This window comes from Mustela nigripes, chromosome 2 (genome assembly GCF_022355385.1).
Source record: "Mustela nigripes isolate SB6536 chromosome 2, MUSNIG.SB6536, whole genome shotgun sequence".
Lineage (NCBI taxonomy): Eukaryota > Metazoa > Chordata > Mammalia > Carnivora > Mustelidae > Mustela > Mustela nigripes.
Genome location: NC_081558.1, coordinates 93373376 through 93390901, shown reverse-complemented (window position 1 = coordinate 93390901; position 17526 = coordinate 93373376). Strand labels below are relative to the sequence as shown.

Below are 17526 nucleotides of genomic sequence, written 5' to 3'. Positions count from 1 at the left end.
AAAGAAAGAAAGAAAGAAAGAAAGAAAGAAAGAAAGAAAGAAAGAAAGAAAGAAAGAAATCTTCCCATAATGAACAGCAGGACCACATGGTTTATACGCAAGTTTTATTAAAATTCAAAGAACAAGTACTTCCAATTTATACAAACTCTTTGAGAACAAAGAAAGGAAAATTACAAGCCTAACTCACTCTTGAATTTATTAGATAAGCTCCATGCTTTCAGAGAGATTTATTTTACATAACAGCTACCCTTGGCTTAGCAGGCAAATAAATTCAGCTTTCAGGTTTGGATATTGAATAGAATCCCCTTTCTTTTTCTTTTTCTTTTTCTTTTTTTTTTTTTTTTTAAGATTTTATTATTTATTTGTCAGAGAGAGAGAGTGCATGTATCCACAGGCAGAGGGAGAAGTGGGCCCCCTGCTGAGCAGAGAGCCAGATGTGAGACTGGATCCCAGGATTCTGGGATCATCACCTGAGCTGAAGGCAGACAATTAACTGAGCCACTCAGGAGTCCCAGCATTCTTTTTTCTCAACAACAAAGTAAGCTGTTCAATATTTTCAAAGAAATGATTTTTTTTTAACTTTTTTTTTTTTTTTTTAAGATTTCATTTATTCATTTGACAGACAGAGATCACAAATAGGCAGAGAGGCAGGCAGAGAGAAAGGGAAGCAGGCTCCCCGCGGAGCAGAGAGCCCGATGCGGGGCTCAATCCCAGGACGCCGAGACCATGACCTGAGCCGAAGGCAGCGGCTCAACCCACTGAGCCACCCAGGCGCCCCAAAGAAATGATTTTAATCTAGAATTCAACATCCACTAGCATTAAAGTACAGATACATTGTGGTTAGAAGGTAGATGCTTTTTGGGGGCACTGCAAGGCCTCAAAACCTACCACATATTCTCCTGAAAGAATGACTCATGTGTATACAGCAGTGAAATAACTAATAATGCTAAAATAAGAAGATGATGTGGTATTCAAAAAATAATGAATAGAGAAACCAGAAAAATCAATTTGTATTCTTATAATTTTTCTGTTTGAAATTACTCACAAATAAAAAGTTATAACCAAGGATAAATAATTACTAGTTCATGATACAAAAAATTTACAATGAGTGATGACTTTCTGAGGCAAGAGAAAGCAGAGGGTTTTTTTTTCTGGCATACTTGAACACCAACTCTGATTCCTTCCCTGTGGGAACCTGTACACCCACACCCTTATAAGTAATCTACAAATTTAATGAAATTTAATCCTAGGCCCCAAAGGAATTTCTTTTGAAACTTGACAAACTGACTTTAAAATTCATCTAGAAGAATAATCACATAAAACCAGCAAATTACATTCTATAGAAAATTAGAGTTGATATGACACTACTGTAGGTTGTACTACTACTTTCCTATCAATATCCCAATTATCCTTCCAATTGTCAACTTACTATTATTGTATTAGCCATGCAACTCATGGGGACTGACCCTACTTTCTAAGCTGTATTTGGGTTAGTCAAAGCTCTCTCCTCCAATCAAAAGGATAATAAGGGAATGCTACAAACAGCTCTACACACACAAATTCAACAATTTAGAGGAACTGGACCAATTTTTCAAAAACAAACAAACAAAAGTACCAAAACACACTCAATATGAAACGGATAATATGAATAGCCCTGTAACTATTCAGGAACTTAAATTCGTAACTTGAAAATTCCACCTCCAAAAAGAAATCTCCAGGTCTAGATGATTTCTCAAGAATTCTACCAATTATTTAAAGAATTTACACCAATTCTAAATAATCCCTTCTAAAAAATAGTAGAAGGGAAATGGGGAAATACTGCCCAATTTACCTTTGAAATTGATATTAACTGATGTCAAAACTAAACAGTATAAAAAGAGGAAATTACCAACCAATACCCCTCATTAATATAGATCCAAAAATCCTTAACAAAATATTAGCAAACAGAATTCAGCAGTATAGAAAAAGAATTAATACTCCATGACCAAGTAGGGTTTTTCCAGGGAAGCAAAGCTGGTTCAATATATAAAATTAATTAGTATAATTCACCACATTAACAAGCTAAGAAAAATCATATGAGCATATTACTCAATGCAGAAAAAGCATCTGGCAAAATTCAACCCCCATGATAAGAGTTCTCAGAAAAACAGAAATAGAAGGGAACTTCCTCAACCTGATAAATAGGATCTACAAAAACCTACAGCTAACAACTACTTAATGGTAAAAGAGATGCCTTCCTCCTACAATCAAGAACAAGGCAGGTATGTGCTCTCACTATTCTTACTCAGCAAAGCGCTACAAGTTTTAGCTAGCTCAGCAAGGCAGAAAACGATATAAATGGCATATAGATCAGATAAAGAAGAAATAAAACTCTCCTTATTTACAGATGACATGACTGATTACAGACAAGATCCTAAAAGCCACCAAAAATTGCTCCCCCAAAACAAACAAAAAACCACTCAAACCCTCCTAGTATTAACTAGTGAATTCAGCAAGGTCGCAAGACAGAAGATCAACAAGCAAAAAATCAACTGTCTTTCTATATACTATCAATGAACACATGGACACCAAAATTAAAAAAGCAATACCACTTATAATTACTAAGATAAAAAAGGAAAAAAAAAATGAAAAGAGGTGCAAACCTTACAAAACATGAAGGAGACTATATGTTGAAAATTACAAAATGCTGACGAAAGAAATTAAACATCTAAATAAAAGTGTTTTTGAAATAGAAGACTCAAACATAGTGAGGATGTTATTTTTTCCCAAATTGGTATACAGGTTTACATAATTCTTATCAAAGTCCCAGAATTTTTATTTTTTAATATCCAGACAATTACTCTATAATTTAGATGGAAAGGCAAAATAACTAGAGTAACTAAAATGTTTTAAAGTTTAAAAAAAAATGGGGGAAGCTTACTATATAGCTAGAGTAGTCAAGATTGCATGGTATCAGCAAAGAAACAAATAGCAGTTGTGGAAAAGAAAGAGAACCCAAGGGACACCTGGTGGCTCAGTCAGTTAGGTGACATCTAGGTGGCTCAGTCAGTTAGGTGTCTGCCTTTGGCTCAGTCATGATCCATGGGTCCTGGGATCAAAGTCCTGCATCAGGCTCCTTGTTCAGCAGGGCACTTGCTTCTCCCTCTGCCTGCCCCTCTGCCTGTTTGTGCACCCTCTCTCTGGCTCTCTCTCTGATCAAGGTACAAAAAGTAATTCAGTGGGGGTGGGGGGAAGATTTCTCAACAAATGATGCTAAAGCAAAAGGACATCAATATCCCTCGCCCCCACAAAAAAAGTACAAGACCTAATCTCACACCTTAGACAAACATAAACTCAACATGAATGACAACCTTAAATGTAAAACTATGAAACTTTAAGAAAAATACATAGGAGAAAATCTTCAAGATACAGTGCTAGGCAAAGAGTTCTTAGACTTGGCAACAAAAGCAAGATCCATAAAGGAAAAACTCAAGAGTAGAAAAACAAATTCAGTTAGAAAACGAGCAAAAAACATGAAGAAGATATAGAGATGGCAAACAAACACATAAAAAGATGTTCATCATCAGCAGCTATTAAGAAAATACAATGAATGTATAATGAACCCCACAGCTATCACCCAACTTCAATTACCAATACTCTGGCTTTGCAGTTCATTTATCCCCCCTAATTTTTGGTGGGAATACTGGAATCCTATGATTTCACCTATAAATACTAACAGATAAGAACACATACCCCAAATAAATACTTAAAAAAAAAAAAAAACCATATACCCCACAAAAAAAAAATCAAGGGGTCTTTTACCTTTTTTGCCATGGGCCACCACACTGTAGCAAAAAGGTTAAGTCTGGTAAAACCTATAACCCCCTACTCAGAATAAGGTTTTAGGTGCATAAAAATACATGGCATTGCAAATAAAATAAACTATACTGAAATTCAGTTATCAAGGTATTTTTTAAAAACTTGTACTGTTAAAAATGTGTTTCTTTATTAAGGTTAAGAGAACCTGCAAACAATTCTTTCATTTCATCCAGTACTGACATTCAAGTTTCACTGAGTCTATTGAAATAAAAAGTCTTTTATAGTTGGTTTGAACTGGGATCTAAACTAAGTCTGTATATTGCACTTTGGTTAATGTTTTATATCTCCTTAATCTACATAACACAGTCCTCTTTCCCCACTATTTCCATGCCATTTATTTGTTGAAGAACCTGCCTCCATTTGTCCTGTAGCACTTCCCACACTGGATTTGATTGAGGTGCGTCCTCATGGTGATCCTTTATCTCCTCTATTTCCTGTAAATTGGTAATTTTAACTAGAGCCTTTACTGCCCCACCCCACCCCAGATTCTTTTGTTGTTGATGATGCAAAAATACTTCACAGATGGGGCACCTGGGTGCCTCAGTCAGTTGAGCAACGGCCTTCAATTCAGGTCATGATCCTGGGGTCCTGCGAGAGCTCAACACCACGCTCCCAGCTCCATAGAGAGCTTGCTTCCCCCTCTCCCTCTGCTTGTATTCTCACTCACTCACTCTCTCTGTCAAATAAATGAATAAAACCTTAAAAAAAAAAAGAATACTTCATAGATATTCTCGAGAAATACTTATTGGCATAATACAGGAGGCACCCTGGTCTGGCTGATGTTTAAGATGAACAGTGGATACAGTAGCATCAAACTGATTCACCCACCATGTTCCCCATCAAACCTTCACCTAATGGGTTTATCAGCCACTGATGACCACTGCCCAGATCTACCATTTCCAAAATGATCTGCTAGCTATACATGCTTTTAGAAATTGCGACTGTTTTACTAAGAACATTTTTTTTAAAGATTTTATTTATTTATTTGACAGAGAGAAATTACAAGTACACTGAGAGGCAGGCAGAGAGAGAGAGAGAGAAGGAAGCAGGCTCCCTGCTGAGCAGAGAGCCCGATGCGGGACTCGATCCCAGGACCCTGCGATCATGACCAGAGCCGAAGGCAGCGGCCCAACCCACTGAGCCACCCAGGCGCCCCTAAGAACATTTTTGATTACATTAGTACAGAGACCCTACAAGAAAGGCAGAATATATGTGTTTAGAACACCAACTATATAAAAACTAGATTCATTTGTTTCCACTTTTTGGAGATCACTTTATTTTTTCTTTTAATAATTTAATTATTTGGGGGGGTACCTGGGTGGCTCAGTCATTAAGCATCTGCTTTTGGCTCAGGTCATGATCCCAGAGTCCTGGGATCGAGCCCCAAATAGGGTTCTCTGCTCAGCGAGAAGCCTGCTTCTCCCTTTCCCACTTCCCCTGCTTGTGTTCCCTCTCTTGCTGTGTCTCTCACTGTCAAATAAATAAAATCTTTTTTAAAGTTTATTTATTTATGTAAGTAATGTCTACACCCAATGTTGATCTCACAAACCCAAGATCAAGAACTGCATGCTCTTCTGAATGAGCCAGTCAGGTATCCCTAAAATTTAATTTTATTTCATTATTATATAATGCATTTGGATGGTTCTAAAAAGTGTAACAATCGAACAAGGTACACTCAGAGAGCTCTGCTTCCATACTCACCTTCTCTCTCTTTTCTCTCCCTCTCCCTACAGGATAACCATTTTTTATTGGTTTTAGTTTATCTTTCTATTATTGCTTTTTGAATATGTAAAAGAAAACATATATAAATTAGAAATTCTAATTTTCATACTCCCTCACAACAAATCATGTACACACACAAAGGAAGGGGCACATTATGTACTGTCTGAACCTTGCTTTAAGTTCAACAATATATCTTGAACATCATTCCATAGCAGGATCAGAGTTCTTTTCCAGTAACTAACTACTGCCCAGTACTTCATCATTATAGAAGTATCTCAGTTTCCTCAACTTGACCTTACTGACAATGAGTTATTTCCAGTCTTCTGATAATAACTAGTGTTGCAATGAACAGTTTAATATACATGTCATTTTGTTTTTCTGTTAGTGTGACTTTGGGTTAGAGTCAAAGAAATAAGAATGCTGAGTTGAATCTTAACAATTATATAATTTTGTGAGATGGTGCCAAATACCCTATCTATAGTTTCTTTATCCCTCTGTATTTTCCACAATATATGGGAATGATTATTTCCTCACAGAATTACCAACTAAATATGGATCTTGGATTTCTGTCAGATAAGGACTGGTATTTCAAAGCAGTTTTTAATTATTTCTCCATTAGTGAAATTAAGCACTTATCCCCAAATTTAAGGGACATTTATTTTTGTTTTTCTGGGTGAACTACCTGTTTATATCTTTTGCCCATTTTCCCAAGGTATGGCTTTTCTTTTCCAACTTTTAGAAGCCCTTTATATAGTAGGAATACTTGCCCTTTGTCTTTGATATAAATTTTTCTCCGTCATTTATCATTTTAACTTGATTATTATATTTTATGTATAAAATTTTTAAAGAACAACTTGACAGTAACTGTCAAAATTTTACATGCACATTTCTTTGAATCAGCAATCTACATACTACAGGAAAAAAATAATCCAAGTATTCAAAGTATCCATGTAAAAATGTTTGCTGTGGCACTGCTAGGAACTGTGAAAAGTAAGGAATGAAATACACTGACAGTGTCTAAACTGTAAGCACTTGCATGCAGAATGACCAATAAATATTAAGCAAAAATGCAAATTCTAAAACAATAGCATTATAATTCTATTTTTTAAAAAGTTCCATTACATAATATTTGTATATGCATTAAAAAGTTCTGGGAGGATATATATACATCAAATTGTCAAAGTGGCAGCTTTTGATTACATTAGTACAGAGATTGATAAAACTTAGTCCATACTCCGCAGATATGTGTGGTTTGAGTGTTTTACAAAAATATTACTCTATACTTTTACAAAATGTACTATAAGAAGAGAAAACCAACTGAAAGCTATAACTAACAGGAATTGGCAGCCAAAACGCAAAGTAGGTGTGCGGAAACATGGAGATAGTATGAGGAAAAAGAAATGATAGGGAACTGAGGGAAAAAGAAATGAAAAAGAAACTTTGCTTTGATGACTATTTCTTCAGTAAGCAGCAGGTAAAAGAGTTAACTTGAATTCAGAATCCTGATAATAGGGAAAATAATCTTTAAACGCAAGAAATAGTAATGACATGCTTACACAAGAGGGACAACAACTGAGGCCAAATGAGAATGCCTACTCATGCCTACTCTAAAGCATAAACTAAGAGTAGACTGGGTAGAAACATTTGCACTATTTTAACAACCACTTCCCTCCTGATCTCTTTTAGCCAAGCTTAGTTCAAATTACATAAACTGAATATGATACAACCCCACTGTTCTTTGGTCCAGCCAAGAGGCCTGGTTGTAAAGATGGTCACTTAACATTCTATATTCTCCTATAAAAGTTTCAGCTCCATGTTTTCAACTACACTCATCTAATTTACACTTGGCTGCTTAATTTACACTTGGCTGCTCCTGGCCCCTACTCTTGCTTTCAGGAACAGGATTCCTGTCCTTTGGTCTACGTCCTTGTACCTGGCACCTGAACCCAGGCACCTGAACCTTACCAACCAGTGACCAATTACTGCCTGAAATCAAGTATTGCCTTTCTTTGATAGAATGGGAAATGCTTATCTTGATCCCCACCGATTGCCGGCCCTGCTCTGATAATACAAGTATCATGGACCCTGGAATTGACATCAAGTCCCTGTGTACACTGCTCACATCCTGCTTGTCTATTACTCCTGGGCTTATTTTCCTGATCTCAATTTGCTTTTCAAACTCACCTCCAATCTCATTCCCAAACTAGACCTATACATACTTGATCATACTCCTGGCCTTTCCTGATCTGGATATTACAAGAATAGGACCAAAGTGAAAGTAAAGAACTCACTTAGTGTCACTGGGACAATACAAAATTTACAGTTCACTGACCAGCCAGCGGCCTCAACTTCAAGCTCTAACAATTTGCAGTACCATGCTGCCTCTTAAAGACCAGAAAATAAGGGTACAGGTTATAGATGGACAGAAATCTTCTACCTACTAAATCAGCAATTCTCCAACTATTTAGTCTCAAAACCCCTTTACATACTTACAAACTGAAGACCCAAAAAGGTTTTCTTTATGTTGGCTTTATCTACCAACACTTACCACACTGGGAATTAAAAGTGAGAAAAATGTTTGGATATTTTAAAATTCAATTAAATATGATATTTAATTCAATATGGAACATTTTTATGAAAATTATGTTTTCCCACACAAAAACATTAGTGAGAAGAGTGGTGTTATTTTACATTTTTCCAAATCTTTTTAATGTCTGACTTAATAGATTCTTATATCTGTTTCTGCATTTAATGTATTGCAACATACTATTCTGCTTGATAAGAAAACTTGATGTCACACAAATATGTAGCTGGAAAAAGAAGAGTACTTTCAAGAATCTTTTTAGATAATTGTGGATATTCTTCACTAAAACTTGACAAGTGGTAGAGTTTCTTAAATACTAGTTTGTAATGTGGAATCTAAAGCTTTACCAAGTCAACTTTTCCACACAGTTATATTAAAATTCACTGGCCTAAGTACCTTTAATTCCAGAGGAAATGGATAAGCCCACTGCAGCCTCTCTCTCCAACTGATTACAACTAAAATCTCCAGAAATAATACAAAGACTCAGCTCCTGAGGACTCTGAAAAGTAAGTAATAGGCAGGTTGGGAAGGGAAATCAATCTGAAAAAAGACCAATACATCAACAATAAATTTCCTTTTGGTTTCCCCCCTCCTGCTTTATTTTCTGGCTTTGACCCAAAGGTAGGCATAACAGGAAATTACACAGCAGGTGCAGTCAGGAAAAAGCTCAAGAGAAGCTCATTTGGACAAAAGGGGAAAAAAGCTCTTGAAAGCCAGAAGACTGCGAGTTAAATCCCTGAGGTTTTATGTCTTCCTTTTTCCCCCTCTTCCAGTGCTGGTCCAAGGCCAGCCTCAGCTGTGGATCTGTACCACTGCCACAATGGTGGAGATGGTACATACAGTAAGACCACAAAAGAAAACCTACTCCTCCGGATAAAGGAAAAGAAAAAGTAACTAGTTGGTACAAAGACTATAAGGGAAATACCCACTATCTCACCGCTTTACCTGAAGTCAAGCACAGCCATACCCAGAACTGAGTAACAACATGAAAGACAAACTCATAATAAGAGAACCTAACCTTTCTGGTAAAAGGAACCAGAAAGAGGGTTGCTGGGCATAGGTAAATATGGGGAAAATTCCCATGAGAAAAGAGCCAGTGAAGGTAATCTATGACAAAGACTCTCTTCTCAAATAGGCTCCTCTAAGCCCTCTTCTTGACTAGGCTTCAATTTTGGCCCATTAAAAATTGCAGGCTAAATGATTTTGTCCACACTCTCACACTGTAAGACTGAATAAACACTAGCATTGTTTCTAAAGGCTTAAAGGCCGCATCCCTCAGATGACAACTCCAGCCCCCTAAGTTCCTACACTAGGAAGCTAGATATTGCAAGAATTTACTGTTTGTTCCAGCCCAAACTTAGTGATAAGAAGAGAGGTCCCTATAACCCCCTGTAGAGCAGTTACTTTAGAAAGCTTGAAATTATAAATATTTGCACTGCCCCTTTGAAATATAAATCTTCTACTACCTAGAGGTGTATTCTCAGAACTGAGAGCCATCTCCTTAAAATGTGAACATTCAATGGGGGCACCTGGGTAGCTCAGTTGGTTGGACATCTGACTTCTGGTTTTGGCTCAGGTCATGATCTCAGGGTTGTATAATCAAGCCCCATTATCAGGCTCTGCACTGGATGTGGAGCCTTCTTGGGATTCTCTCTCTACCTCTCCATACCACTGTGTACACATACTCCCTCAAGTAAAGGAATGAATGAATAAATAAAATGTAAACATTCAACAAGATTTAACTCATTCTTGCTCCTAGTCCCTGTACAGAGTAAGGGTCCAACTTTGGTGGGCACCTTGCTCTAGTTTGTACCACATCCCTTGTCATAAAAATAAGTTTGTTTTTCCTCTGGATAAGTGTCAATTACAAATCCAGATGGCATAGCCAGGTATACCAGTTTAAAAAGCACTGAAAATTGAAGTACAAAAATAACTACCACCCAAGTTCCAGACCATCCCTGACTATTACAGACAACACACAAATTCAAACATAACAGCAAAGGTTTAGAAAATGAAACGGATGCTGGCACTACTGCCCACAAAAAGCAGAAAGACTGGCTTGAATCTAGTCAGATTGATACCTGCTAAAACAACAGCAAAATAAAAATTCTCCAAGGGATTTTAACAGGATCCAAAGTCTCACAAAATAATATTTACAATGTCCAGTATACAATCTAGAATTGTCCAAAATACAAAGAAGCAGGAAAATCTGGCCAGTAAGAGCTGGAAGAAAAAGACAATGAGCAGATGCCAACCAAGAAATGACCCAGATGTTGGAATTATCACAAGACTTAAAAGCAGCTGTTATAACCATGTTCTATAAGGTAAAGTGAACACTCTCAAAACAGAGAAAGGTAAGTCTCATCTGAGAAGAAGCTATTAAACAGAATCAAAGGGTAATTAAAGAACTAAAAATCACAATATTTGAAATAAAAACTTCATTAGAGAGGCTGAATAGCAGAATCAAGATGACAGATGTATTAATTTCCTATGGCTGCCTTAACAAAAGTGCCACAAACCAGGTGGTTTAAAATAAATTCTGTCATAGATCTGATGGTATCAATAGGATTCAATCAAGGAATCTGAAATCAAGGTGTTGACAGAGCTGTACTACCTCTGAAGGCTCTAGGGAAGAATGTGCACTTTTTCTCTTCTAGCTTCTGGTGGCTGTCAGTATTCCTTGTGGCTACATCACTCTAACTCTGCCTCTGTGGTCACACTGCCTCTTCCTCCTCTTCTTTAAAATCTCCCCCTGCCTCATTAGGTCACACGTCCCTGTACTTCTGGCTCATCAGATAATCCAAGATATATTCCACCTCTCAAAATCTTTAAAGTCATTAATCACACCTTTTGCCATGTGAGGTTAATATAAATCCCAGGGATTAAGAAATGAATATATCTTTTTGGAGGCTGCCATTCAGCATACTACAAGAGAAGACAGACGGTATGAACCTGAAGACAGATCAATACAAAATATCTAAGCTGAAGAGGCTTTAACCCACTGAGCCACCCAGGTGCCCACATGGCAGTGGTTCTTAACTGGGGATTATGTCACACTCAAGGGGATTATTTATCAATGCCTGAAGTAATTTTTTATTGTCACAACTGGAGAGGGTGACAAGACTGTGCTACTAGGAGAGGCCAGGAATACCACTAAACATCCTATAATAAACAGGACAGGCCTCCACAATAAGGAATTACCCAGCCCAATGTGCTGAAGTTAAGAAAACCTGACATAGGAGCAATCTGAGTAACTAAGGACTTCTCACCAAAAACCATTACCATAACTTAAGAATAATGTTAGCAATAATGATACTGTTATGCTGAAAATAAATTTAAAAAAAAAAAAAAAAGAATACTGAAAGCAAGCAACCAAAAATCCAGAATTCTGTATGTAGTGACAATACCCTTCAGGAATGAAATGACATAAAGACATTCTCAGATGAAGAAAAACTAAGCCATTCTGTTGCCCAGTGGACTGCCTCTAATAGAAATGTAAAGGAAGGTCTTAAGGCTAAAAGACAAGTGATTATCAGAGGGAAACATGAAACTTCAGCAATGAAAGAAGAGCAAAAAAATGGTAAATATTTTGGTGAATATAATAAGATTCTTTTTCATCTCTTAAATTCTTTAAAACACACGTAATTCTTGAAAAGGAATATTATAATACTAACACGGGAGTTTCACATATGTAGAATTCAATAACAATTGACAACAACTATATGACAATTAACAACTATATAAAGTGGGGAGGGCAATGGGACCTATATGGCTGTAAAGTTTTATGTTCTATTTTAAGTGGCAAAATGCAAATTCTAGATATACTGTGAAAAGTATATTATAATCTTTAGGGCAATCACTTAAAAAAAAAAAAAGTAAGACAAAGAGATATAACCCATAACCCAAAACCAGTGGAGACAATAAAATGGATACTTAAAAAAGTACTCTGGAGCACCTGGGTGGCTCAGTCATTAAGCATCTGCCTTCAGCTCAGGTCATGATCCCAGGGTCCTGGCATCAAGCCCCACACTAGGCTGCCTGCTCCACGGGGAACCTGCTTCTCCCTCTCTCACTCTCCTGCTTGTGTTCCCTCTCTCGCTGTGTCTGTCTCTGTCAAATAATTTTTTTAAAAAAAGTCTTTAAAATTTTTTTTAATTTTTTTTATTTTTTAAAGATTTTAAAAAAGATTTTATTTATTTGTCAGAGAGAGAGCGAGCGAGCGCATAAGCAGGCAGAGGTGGAGAGAGAAGCAGACTCCCTGCCAAGCAAGGAGCCCGACGCGGGACTCGATCCTAGGACCCCGGGATCATGACCTGAGCCAAAGACAATAAATAAAATCTTCACCAAAAAAAAAAAAAAACAAAAAAAAAAAACCCCACAAGAAATAGATAACACATAATTAAACTCAAAGATATCAATCATTAAATAATTGGTCTTAATTAAAGACAGAGAGGTGATCAAAGTAACAAAGACTCAACTGTTATCAGAAACCTATTTTGAATATAATGATACACAGCATAAAAGTAAAAGGATCATACAAACAGGAATCAGAAGAAAGCTGGAGTTGCTATAGAAGTATCTGACAAAGGAGATTTCTGAACAAGGAAAATCACCGGGTAGGGTGACATGAGATAATGAGAAAAAGGTCAATTCATCAAGATGATACAACAAATTTAAATGTATCCATACTTAACAGAGTTGCAAAATTAATAAAGTAAAAATGATCAGTATGAAAAGAAGTAAATAAAACCATTATTCTTGAAAACTGCAACTACTTTCAGTAATCCATAAAATATGTAGAAAAGCAGCAAAAAAACCCAGACTCAACCAACATTTATACAATACTATACAACAACATAAACATCTTTTCAAGTTCACAAGGCATATTCACCAAGACAGGTCATATTCTGGAACATAAAATAAATTTTAATAAATGTGAAAGAGTTAGTATCACATAGCAGACATTCTCTATGACAGAATTAAACTAGAAGTATCAGAAAGATAACTAGAAAATCTAGAAGTATTTGGAAATTAGACAACATACTAAATGACTCATGTATCAAAGAGAAAAACTTAGGGGAAATTAGAAAATATTTTGAACTAAGTAAAAATGAAAACACAACATGTAAGTATTTGTTAGCTGCAGCTAAAGTAGTACTTATAAGGAAATTTATAGTATTGATTGCCAATGATGTTAGAAAACAAGTCCCAAATCAATACTGTAAGCATCTGGGGCACCTGGATGGCTCTGTAGACCAAGCATCCAACTTTTGATTTCAGCTCAGGTCATGAGTTCAAGCCCTACACCAGGCTCCAAAATAAATAAATAAATGAATAAATAATAATAACAACAACAATAGTAATAAATAATGTCAGCTTCTGCCGTAAGAAACTAGAAAAGCCCATTATACCCACAGGAAACAGAAGGAAGGACATGAATAAAGACCAGAAATCAGTGAGACTGAAACAAAAATTGGAGAAAAACCACTGAAACCAGATGTTCTCTGAAAAGATCAAGAAAATTGATAACTCTTTAGCAAGAACTACTAAAAAGATAAATTTGCCAATGTCTGAATTGAAAGAAACATAAAACATAAAAACATAGTAAGAAAATACTATTGTTATGGTCTGAACGTTTGGTCTTCCCAAAATTAATGTTGAAATCTTAACTCCCATAAGATGAAGCAGGGCCTTTGGTAGCTCATTAGTCCCAAGGGCTGGAGCTCTGATGAATGAGATTAGTACTTCCCCAGCCCCTTCCACCAGGTGAGGATACAAGAAGCCTGCAACATGGAGGAGGGAGGACTCCCCTAACCATGCTGGCACCCTAATCACAGACTTCCAGCTTCCAGACCTATGAGAAGTTAAGTTTCTACTGTTATAAGCCACCCAGCCTATGGTATTTTGTTATAGTGTTGGGTCCCCAATGTTGGGTCCATGGTCAAAGGAGCGAGACTGATACAAAGCGGAGGGTCGAGCAAAGCTTTATTTCACGCCAAGCATCAAGAATCAAACCCACCGGTCGGGGGCCCCCCTTACAGAGAGGACGACCACACCCCCTCCCTGCCTCACAGACTAACTTTTATAGAGCAAAGGCCGTGTGGTTGAGCCTGGCCACACACAGGTGGCCAACTGAACTACAATTCACCCCATAGCAGACATTCGCACTAGCCTATCACCTTGGTGAGAACTGCCCCCGCCCCAAAAAGGCGGGGCCCACACTTCACGGTAGCTAGGGAGACAGTATGCGCGCTTTACTGATTGGATGTCTCCACCTGACCCGACTCATCCCTACATTCGACTCATCCCTACATTTGGGCTGTTATCTCGACCTGACCTGACCCACCCCTGTATCTGGGCTCTGTCCTGGGACTGGTTTCCCGGTCTTGCTTTTAAATAAGTTCAACTAGTGTGGGGGGGGGGGGGATAACAGGGTCAATTTAAGTTTTACTGCATAAACAACAAAATGGCTGTCCAACTGAGGTAGGGCCGCTCTGGCTAAACAGGCCCTTACAATAGCAGCCCAAATATATTAAGACAAAAAACTGGTACCAAGAATTGAGGCTGTGGTTGCTAAGGGATACCTAAAAAATGTGGGAGTGACTTTCAACTGGATAATGAGCAGAACCTGGAGGTACATGCTAGAAAAATTCTACAGTGCCATGAATAGATGTTAAGGGCAAATTATTCTGAAGAGTCAGAAGTGGAGAGCTGTAAGGAAAGCCTCAATCCTCTTTTTTTAATTTTTTTTTTAAGGCTTTATTTGAGAGAGAGAAAGAGAGAGAGAGAGAACATGCACACACCTGAGCATGGAGCCTGGCTCTATTCCAGGACCCTGACCTGAGCGGCAGTCAGATGCTTAACTAACTGAGCCACACCCAGGTGCACCAAGCCTCAACCCTCTTAAGAGAATACCTAAGTGGTCATGAACAAAATAATGTTGGCTGAAATACAGACAACGTTAAAAAAGAGACTATAGGCCCAAACTGCAGTTGCTCATGCTAAGCACCACATCAACAAACCAAGAGTAAGACTCAATCCCTAACCTAACTGCAGTTTCAGTCTCTCCCAGAAATGTAACCTTTAACCAGTCAATCTGGAATTAACTGGTCAGCACCAATTAAAGTAATCCACTCAACAGACTCTTCCATTCTCCCTAAGAAGGTGACATTATCTGAAACAATCCACTCTTTGCTAGAAACTTCCTTTTCCTATAAAAGCCTTTAATTCTGTATAGCTCTCTGTAACCCCTTTTATCTGCTAAATGAGATACTGTCCAATTTATGAATCATTAAATAAAGCCAATAAATCTTTAAATTTGCTCAGCTGAATTTTGCTTTTTAATAATAATAAAAGCCAATCTGATAATGTCTCAGACAGAAATGAGGTGCATGCTACTGGAAAGGTGATCCTTGTTATAAGATGGCAAGGCACTTGGCTGAACCATAGTCATGTCCTAGTGTTTTGTGGAAGCTCAGAATTTGTGAGGATGAAATTGGGTATCTGAGGCCATTTCTAAGCAAAGTATTGAAACTGTGGCTTGGCTTCTCTTGAATGCTTATAGTAAACATGGAAAAAATACCTTAAAGATGGAAATGTTAATCAAAAAGAAGTTAATTTAAAAGGTAGGAAATTCTCAGTCTGCTGTAGTGCAAAGAAATGAGAAACACATTCAGAATCAAACACTAGGAGTGTAATAAGAGACAATGGATCCTTTCATAGAAAAGAGTAAGGGTGAACATGAGATTTAATCAGCCACCCCACCAAGAAGCAGCCAATCTGAACTGGAAGGAGACAAGAAGGAATTAAGAAAGATTGTCAAGTTTTCTTGATTGTATAGGATGAAACCAGAAAGCTACTCCACTGCAAACACAAGATATTCTTCAAGACAAGGGAAGAGGGATCCAAAAGGTGACTCAGAGATCATTAAGCCTGTTTCTCCCATTTCAGAAGAGGAGGTCATCACGTAGCTTTCAACAGCCTGGATGACTCCCACTGCAAAGCTGTGGAGGGCAGGCCAACAGAGCCACTGGTGTATTATTCCACCCTAGAAATCACTGCCTCAGGCTGTGCCCAGAAAAGCCATGGAACAAAAATATTTAAATATTTAACATTTTTAAATGGTCACACACTTGAACAGATACTTCACCAAAGATGACAGAGGTTTATCCCACTATCTCCAAGCAGAGCATTCCTACGAAACCTTTCAGAAGCCAAAATAAGATGAAGTGAAGGTATCCCCTGCTTTCTGAAAGTTCAAGTCACACCACTTTACTTTTTAAAGACCTAAATTAGTACCTATTTTCACCAAACAAAAAAAAAATCTGAAGAGGATTTTCACTCCCCGCCACCCCCACCCCGCCCGGTAAAAAAAGGTCATTACCATACTAGCATAGGTCTTAAGTGGCATAATACGAACTTTTGGAAAGAGGGGATACTGCACAAGGATGATATACAAGCACATGTGAAGATCTTCAACATCATTAGTCATTAAAGAAATGCAAATTAAAACCACAAAACGATATCACAACACAGTGAATTAAATGGCTTCAAAAGATGAGAGGTAGTAAAAAAGTGGGGAAGGGAGGGAGGGGAAAGAGGTAAAGGGGGAGAGAGAGGAAACACAAACAGTACCAGGTACCAGTGAGGATGCAAAGCAATGGGGAACTCTAACACTGCTTGTGGAGATGCAAAACAATATAGCTACGGTTTTATATAGTTACTAAGGGTAACGTTTAACAGCTTCTTATAAAGTTTAACACACATTAACCATATATGATCTCACTGAACCAGATTCAAAAGGCTACGTATGACATTCTGGACTACAAAGCATGAGGAGTGAAGAACTGTTCTGAATTTAGATTGTGGTAGTGATTACATAACTGTGTCAAATCTCAATCACACTCCCAAAAAGTGTCAATCTTACTGAATGTAAACTAAAATACATAGCAGAAAATATTCACTGCTCAGTCTTATAGTTTAAATGGACCTGTTTATACTCACATATGATTCTGTATCATCATGCAATAAATATTCACTAAGTTTTGCAGATCTTCAAATGTTGACATCTTATTATAAAAACACCAGTGCATTCATACAGCCTCTGGAAACTCTAGTGTGAAAATGGAAATGAATATCTCAGTATAATGGAAATAGTCTAGTCTTGTAGACTCCTTAAAAGGTATTTTAAGAATCTCTAGAGAACTGCTAACCTAAATATAGAAATAGTATCAGGTCAAACACCTAAAAACACATTCTTCCCCAACCAACTTTTACAAATCCATTCAGCATATCTATATATTAAATGACACTAAGTTTGTCGTATCATTTTACCAAACCATATTGTGTATGATATGTAAACT

At 37.3% G+C, this 17526-nt stretch overlaps 1 protein-coding gene across 4 annotated transcripts in view; it reads right to left on the bottom strand.

The window, feature by feature from the left end:
• NCK1 (NCK adaptor protein 1) overlaps positions 1–17526 on the bottom strand; it is an 81525-nt gene that overhangs the window by 28929 nt on the left and 35070 nt on the right. The window contains exon 2 of one of the 4 annotated variants that reach the window (XM_059390984.1): positions 17168–17276. The exons of the other annotated variants lie outside the window; for them this stretch is intronic. The gene's annotated coding sequence lies outside the window, so the exon portion shown is untranslated. The remainder of the gene's footprint in view (positions 1–17167; positions 17277–17526) is intronic. 4 annotated transcript variants of the gene reach the window in all.